This window comes from Physeter macrocephalus, chromosome 6, assembly GCF_002837175.3.
Source record: "Physeter macrocephalus isolate SW-GA chromosome 6, ASM283717v5, whole genome shotgun sequence".
Classification (NCBI taxonomy): Eukaryota; Metazoa; Chordata; class Mammalia; order Artiodactyla; family Physeteridae; genus Physeter; species Physeter macrocephalus.
This window is the reverse complement of record NC_041219.1, coordinates 29,595,482-29,603,371: the sequence shown is the minus strand read 5'-3', so window position 1 is coordinate 29,603,371 and position 7,890 is coordinate 29,595,482.

Below are 7,890 nucleotides of genomic sequence, written 5' to 3'. Positions count from 1 at the left end.
AGCGGCTGGGCCCGTGAGCCATGGCCACTGAGCCTGCGCGTCCGGAGCCTGTGCTCCGCAACGGGAGAGGCCACAGCAGTGAGAGGCCCGCATATTGCAAAAAAAAAAAAAAAAAAAAAAGTATTCATTTAACAAATATTCATTCTACAAATACCTCCTAGATGTTAGGCTCTGTATATTCAGAGATTAAACATACATACTGTTTGGCCTGGAGATGCTACAGTCTTAAAAGAATATTTAGGGTGGACTAAAAGAAACCCCTGTCTAAAATCAGAACAGTTATTCTAATAATTTTATGGTTACACCTAAGGATGAATTTTTATTCCATTTTGACTTGACATTTTACACACACACACACACACACAAAATGAAATATTACTCAGACATAAAAAAATCTTGCCATTTGCAATAACATGGATGTAACTAGAGGGTATTACGCTAAGTGGTCTCACTTATAAGTGGAATCTAAAAAACGAAACAAAACAAAAACAGACTCATAGATACAGAGAAAAAATTGGTGGTTGCCAGAGGGAAGGGGTGAGAGCTAAATAGGTAAAGGAGATTAAGAGGTACAAACCTCCAGTTATAAAATAAATAAGCCTTGAGAATGTAATATACAGCATAAGGAATATGGTCAAAAATATTGTAACAGCTTTGTATGGGGTTACTAGACTTCGTATGGTTACTAGACTTATCATGGAGAGCATTTCATAATGTATGCAAATATCTAATCACCAAGTAGTACACCTGAAACTGACATAATATTGTAGGTCAACTATATCTCAATATAAATAAATAAATAAGGTACAAATTAAGAGAAGGTAATCCGTAAGAAAATATGTATTTTAACATTCAGGCACAACTACACTGGAAGTCAAAAACATCTCCATGAATTCCAAAAAACATTCACTATGAGATGGTACCACCCCACTGAAAACCAGTGACCTTCACCATCTGGTCTCTGACCTCAGCACCAGCTCTCATGCACTTCACTCACTCTGCTCCAGCCATGATCGTTCTCCCTACTGTTTCCAGACCGTGCAAGCCATGTTCCCATCTGGGGTCTTTGCCATTGCAGTCTTTCTTCAGGGAGCCTCGTGGCTCACTCCCTCACTCCTTCAGGTCTTTGCTCAAGGGTCTCTCTCTCAATGGAGACTATCCCTGACCACCCTCTTTCAAATATCAACTTCTCTCCCCACACAGCACTCCTGTCCGCCCCCTCCCCGACACATAGCTGTCTCCATACCACTTATCATCTGACATACTAGGTATTTTACTCATATGATATTGTCTGTGTCTTCTCCATGAAGTGACAGATTTTTACTCTATTATATCTCCATTATATAAATGTGTATCTGAAACATCGTGAGTGTTTAATAAATATTTGCTGAATGCATGAAAACAATGAATGAGGGGTATACATTGAGCAACTGAATGGATTGCTACAGACTCTTAGCAATCACGGCACTGTTCCTGAATGAATCACTTGCCTCCACGCCCCTGCACCTCACTCCTCCCCCAAACTTCTCCTCTCCCACATGCTTTCCACTAGATACTTTCTCCATCCATCAGTTTAATGCTTGATCTGGCTTCCTTCAACCTTGGCATCACATCTGGATTATGGATTTGTCTCACTCCTGGGTATGATCATATTGTGACAGCTTCCTGGCAATGCCCATCTTGTCCTCCTTTCACCTTCTGTCCTGTCTCCCTCCCCTCCACCTTCCCAAACACTCCATAGCTCTGTCCACAAATGTACTTCCCCTAATATGCCCATCCTTCCAGAGTAGGTTCAAATGCCTCCTTCTTCCTCAAGGAAGTTCCACCTTCCTTCCAACTTCTACCATTCAGAAGTTAGTTTCATGTTCCAGAGACCTCATCATTATTTGTAACCCTTCTGCCCCCATTATAGCCTGTGCTGTGTAAAATCTTGGACTCACCTTATCCTTCCTGCCAGAGTTTAAATTAAGGGCAGGGAGTAAGTCTTACTTGCCTCTTGCTTCTCCCATGGAACATGGAAGACGGTCAATGAACATTCAATGAGATAATTTATCTCAAGCCCTTATTACAGTTCCTGGCACAGGATGAATGTTCAGTCAATGCTGGCTGCTAATACTAGTTTGTACATGAAGAAGGCAGAGTTTGGTCCCACCCAGAGGAGATTATGATATTTGAGGTCCCCTAGGTGGGTTTTGAGAGGCTGTGATATGTCTGGGTCCTTATTTCTCACTCCTTGTGCCTCTTCCCACCTGTAGCAGGTACCCCAGCTTCCCTGGGCCACCCGAGTTCCCCGGCAGCTGTGGACAGCTCCTGGGCCGGCTGACAGCTTCCCATCTCAAGCGCCTACGGATGTCTTCTTCTATGCCTGTCAACAGGAGCTTGCTAGGCTATTTGTAAATACAGCCCATAGGTTGGGGAGAGGGTGCTTGATGCTCCTGGGGCCAACCATCAACCAACACAGATGGGGGTTGTTGGGGAGATGCCCCAGCCTCCTTGACTTCCAGAGGGACAGTTCTGAAGCATGTTCCACCTTGTTTCTCAGAAGGTCCCCCTGGGATTAAGTTGCCCCTGACAGTAACCTACTTCTGGGTTTTCTCTCTTCTCTGACCTACCTCCCCTACTTCCTTCAGTGTGCCTTCTGGATCACTCCCCCCAAAGCTACATATGCACTCAAGTGCTGCTATGGGGGAAACCACCACCACTCAACATTTCTGAAGGAATGGCTGCCCAGCCCCTTAGTCTGACAAAGCCGGAAACGCCTCGCATCCTGACACCCCTTCCCTGTGGCCTTTCAGCACCAGCTCCCTGGCGCCAGACACACCAATGGGCGGGGAGTGGGGGCAAGGAATCCTTGGGTTATCTGCAGAGACGAAAAGTGGAGGCAGGAGGTACATGTCGAGTTTACCCTAGGTTTGCCTCTATCGTTATAGAAATTGCCCCCAGGAAATGGTTGCAGTGACCTACCATTAAAAAAATAAAATTAAAAGAACCCACAAAAAAACACCTTACTCTCACTCTCAGGTGTGATCAAGCACTTAGACCTCTGTAAGGACACATCTGTACCTTATGGAGACCATGATGCTATTAAGACGCAAAGGACTTCCTGGTTTGTGGCTCAGTTTTCTTGGTGTTGTATGTGTTTGTCAAAGAGGCGGTCATGTGTTCACCAAAGCCCGGTCCTACTCACTGAGCCCATGGCTAGATTATATCCCTCAGCCACCTCTGTGTTAGATGTGGACGTGACTGAGCTATGTCCAGTGGAATGTGAACAGAAGTGATGAGTGTCACTTCCAGGACTGGCCATTAAAACCCTCCCATCCTCTGTGTCTTTAATGACATACTGACTGGAAGCAAAGGACTCCGTGCCCCCAGGGCATGGCAGGACTCCAAGGGGCAGTAGCCTGAGGGCCTGAAGCACCATGTAGAGGGTGCCTACGCTGGCTTGACTGTGAGAAGAAATAACTTTCATTGGATTAAGCTACTGAAATTCCAGGGTTTGTTATAACATCTAGTTACGCCAACCAATGCACAATTGGCACCTAGAAGTGGCATACTGCCATAACAAAAACCTAAAATAATATGGCATTGGCTTAGCAGTTCAGTGGTAATTGGTGAGGAAAGTGACATAAAATGCTGGAAAGAAGGAGACTTGCTTCTATAAAGTGGCAAAACATCTGGTAAAACTGTTGTCTTCAGTGGCAGACAGCATGCCCACTGAGCCTTTAGTTTCAGGGGAGGCGGTTAGGAAGAGTCAGAGTAATAGGGTGTGTCGACCCTTCCCAGGGCGGGGACTAGGGTGAGGTGAGTGAGGCACCTAGGGCCCAAGATTAAGGAGGCAGCTACTTGCACGACTCTGCTCTTAGCAAGGAATTACAGGGAAGAGGTGAGTTCAGGAAATATTGGCTGGTTTTCAAAAGAAGTAAAAGAGGCTTGAGAATCCAGAAACACAGGATCGCAAGGGTTATAAAAGCCTACTACTACTTCTGGATCCCACATGGTAAGATTATTTGAGAGGCAAAGGCCCTTTCTGACTCAGACCTACTAACAAAGATCTGAGTAAGAATGTGATTTTCCCATTGGCCTATTATTTCAGATGCTCTCACGACAGGCACTCAAGAGAAAGGCATGCATAAGAAAGCAAATAAACAGACGAAACTTGAAAATCATGTATAGGAAAAAACTTTGGGTATGAACCTCTGCTCATGGAATTGCTGAGAAGCAAAGATTAGAGCTTTCTACGTTTTTAGGGAATTATATTGCCAAAGAAAAAATGAGCCTAGATTTAAAGGCCTTTGACAGTTAGAACCTGGAACCAAACCTTGAGTCTCCAAACTTGCTCAAGGAGGAAGTGGGCTTCAAAAGCTGTGCAGCCCTCTAAGAGAACGGGCTCCCCAGTGCCCCACAGGCTCCTAGGTGGTCATGGAGGATAACAGTTAAGGAAGAGCCTTCCAGAGTGCAGAGGTGGCCCACAGAGAGCAAAGGACAGGAAACTCTTCCTGGAGGGACAAATCAGGGCGCAATAAGAAGGGTGCAGCCAAGGAACTTACTCCTACTCCTAGGACGGGGTCATCACATAATGTCGTCACATCAGGACTCCACCATTGCCAGGTATGTGTGCTGTGTGTCTCCATTCTTCCCTTTCCAAATGGGCATGTGAATCACTTTATCCCATCCTTGCCCAACACCTTATATTGGGTATGAATGGAGTCGAGATGGCAGCTTGTCCTTTCCATTCAGAGGTCAGTGGACAATGAGGCGAACGCCCCAATCTTGATGGAAAAAGCCACATATCGCCCAGAAATCCTGGATTTTTAGCCGAATGTGATAACTGTAAAAGGACATTGGGTTGTCTCCTTTGGGGAAGGCATGAGTGTTTCATCTGTGTGGGAAGAAGGGTGAGGTGAGTGAGGTTATTTCGTAACCAAAGGGCAAACTGTGGCAGATATACAGTTCACCAAAACTATTTCCTGTTTTACCTGGAAATACAGCCAGACCATATTTCTTAAACACTTGCAGTTAGATGAGGCCATGTGTCTGAATTCGGCGAATGTCACAGCAGAAGATGTGCACTGCTTTCCAGCCTCACCAACAGAAAATGAAAAGTACTCCTTTTTTTGTCTTCCAGTTGCTGGCTGGAAGAGAAGGACTTTGGGGCTCTTAGGGTATCGGAAAGCTGCAAATTGAAAGGAGTTTGGGTCCCTGAACCTCCTACCAAACACCTGCAGAGGAGTTATATGGGACGAGAAATAACCATCTCTTGGATTAGGCAAGTAAAATGTTAGGGTTTCTTTGTTACAGAAACTATCATTGTCCTCATACAACTTATCTTATAGATTTGTTATCAGGATTGAGGGAGTTAATATGAAAAATGGTGCCTGGTGCCAAACATATGAAAAAGGGTGCCATATAAGTCTTGGCTACTCTCGTTCACTTGAGAACAGGCAAAAATTTGTCACGGACTATGGCTTGGCAAAGAGCAGCAGCGGCAATGGAAAGCAACATAATTTAGCATCGTATTCCAGGTTTAATTGGAAAGTCTTGGAGTCTATAAGAGCCAGATGCTAATCTGGGGGCACATTCAGATATTTATAATACTTAGTCTAATCCATCTCCTGAGCCAACCCTAATTTCCACTCCTGTAGTGCCATGTAAGTTTGAAAGCCAAAAAACTATTTACTTTAGAATCCCTCAAACAAACCCAGACAATGTGTGTTATGCAAATATCCAGGTAAGTTAAAGCACTTAACTTCATAGAACTAAAAGAAAGGTGAACACTTCCGATACTGCCTGCCACTGCAGCAGAAAATGGAAATCCATTTCTACCTGTAGCTGCCGAACTTGCTGAGCTTGGTCCCTTACCAATCTAAGAAAAAAGGTAAGGCATGCTATAATTTCTTTGAACACATTCTAAAAGGAAAGTCAATTATTGACACATTTTGCTTCCATTCTGAAACAAGTTTTTAAGGTAAAACTTGCTATTTCATATCAGAATTTGTAGCTTTGTGATATTTTGAGAAGTTTCATTTCATTCAGTTTGACAGATACTTACTGATTAAGGGCCTAGTACGTGCATGGCTGTTCTTATGCATTTCTGCAAAATGTCATGATAATTACAGAATATATTGTTTTTAATATACAATATGCTTACAAGTGCTATAAGGAATGTTGTACCATGTGAATAAGCAGAAAGGGAACTGTTACAGAAGGAAGAAACTACTGGCATAAGAAACAAGAACAATGTTAAAGTCCTGTGGTCTTATCAACCAATGACAGCTATTTGTGGATCTAAAATTACTTGAATAATCAGACCCAAGGTATTAACTTAAAGACTCCAGTTCTATGAAAGGACAAGATTATTGTCAGCATCCAAGGCCTTCTGTAGGTCTTTGGACAACCTCTCCCAATTCACCCAGCCATCAGCTCTGATCTGGTTTATTTACTGCCCTTTCCAGTTAGGATTTCAAGGTCAGAGATGAGCACCACTTCAAAACATCATGACCGGGCTTCCCTGGTGGCGCAGTGGTTGCGCGTCCGCCTGCTGATGCAGGGGACCCAGGTTCGCGTCTCGGTCTGGGAGGATCCCACATGCCGCGGAGCGGCTGGGCCCGTGAGCCATGGCCGCTGGGCCTGCGCGTCCGGAGCCTGTGCTCCGCAACGGGAGAGGCCTCAGCAGAGGGAGGCCCGCGTACCGCAAAAAAAAAAAAAAATAAAAAAATAAAATGTGTATGTTCTTTGACCTAATTTAAAATATTTATGAGAGATATGCTCATACAGGTGGATAGGGGTATTTGAACAAGATGCTCATTGCTGGCTTGTTTGTAAAAAAAAAAAAAAAAATCATGACCCCTTGACTTCCTACCACACTCCCCTTCCCAATTCAAGTAACAGTCAAAGTCATTCATTGTACTCTTCTCCTGTTTAGGTTTCAGAAATATAAATGACCTAGTCCTTTGCAACATAACTGAATGACAAAAGATTACTAGCCTTACTAAAGAATTCCTACTAATCAATAAGAAAATAAAAATATTCCTAAAATATGTAAAAGACACAAACAGCAAATTCACAAAACAATTAACACAATTAGTGAATAAACATTTGAAAAAAATTGACTTTACTGGTAATCATATTAATATAAGTTAAAATAACAGATATGATCTTTCTCCTCTCAAAAAGAAAAGATTTAGAAGAGGAAAATATATAGTACTATGAGGGAGTTCAGAAATGGGCACTTTTATAGATTGCGGAAGAAATATAAATTAGCACAAAATTTTTAGGGGTCAATGTGGTTATATAAAGCAAATGAATTTAAATAGCACATGTCTATGACATAACTTTTCTTCACCTAAGAATTTTTTTCTAGGAAACAGTCATGGCTATGAGAAAACTTTAGTTGGAAAGAGGGTTATTGCAGAGTTGTTTATCTTTGTTAAAAGTTGGAAATATAGGTACACCTCAGAGATATTGCAGGCTCTGTTCCAGACCACCACAATAAAGCAAATATCACAATAAAGTGAGTCACATGAATTTTTTGGTTTCTCAGTGCATATAAAAGTTATGTTTACACTATATTGTAGTCTATTATGTATGTAACAGCACTGTTTTAAAAATATGTAGGGTTTCCCTGGTGGCGCAGTGGTTGCGCGTCCGCCTGCCGATGCAGGGGAACCGGGTTCGCGCCCCGGTCTGGGAGGATCCCACATGCCGCGGAGCGGCTGGGCCCGTGAGCCATAGCCGCTGAGCCTGTGCGTCCGGAGCCTGTGCTCCGCAACGGGAGAGGCCACAACAAAAGGGAGGCCCGCGTACCACAAAAAAAAAAAAAAAAAAAAAAAAAAAGCTTCTAGGGGCTTCCGTGGTGGTGCAGTGGTTGAGAGTCCGCCTGCCGATGCAGGG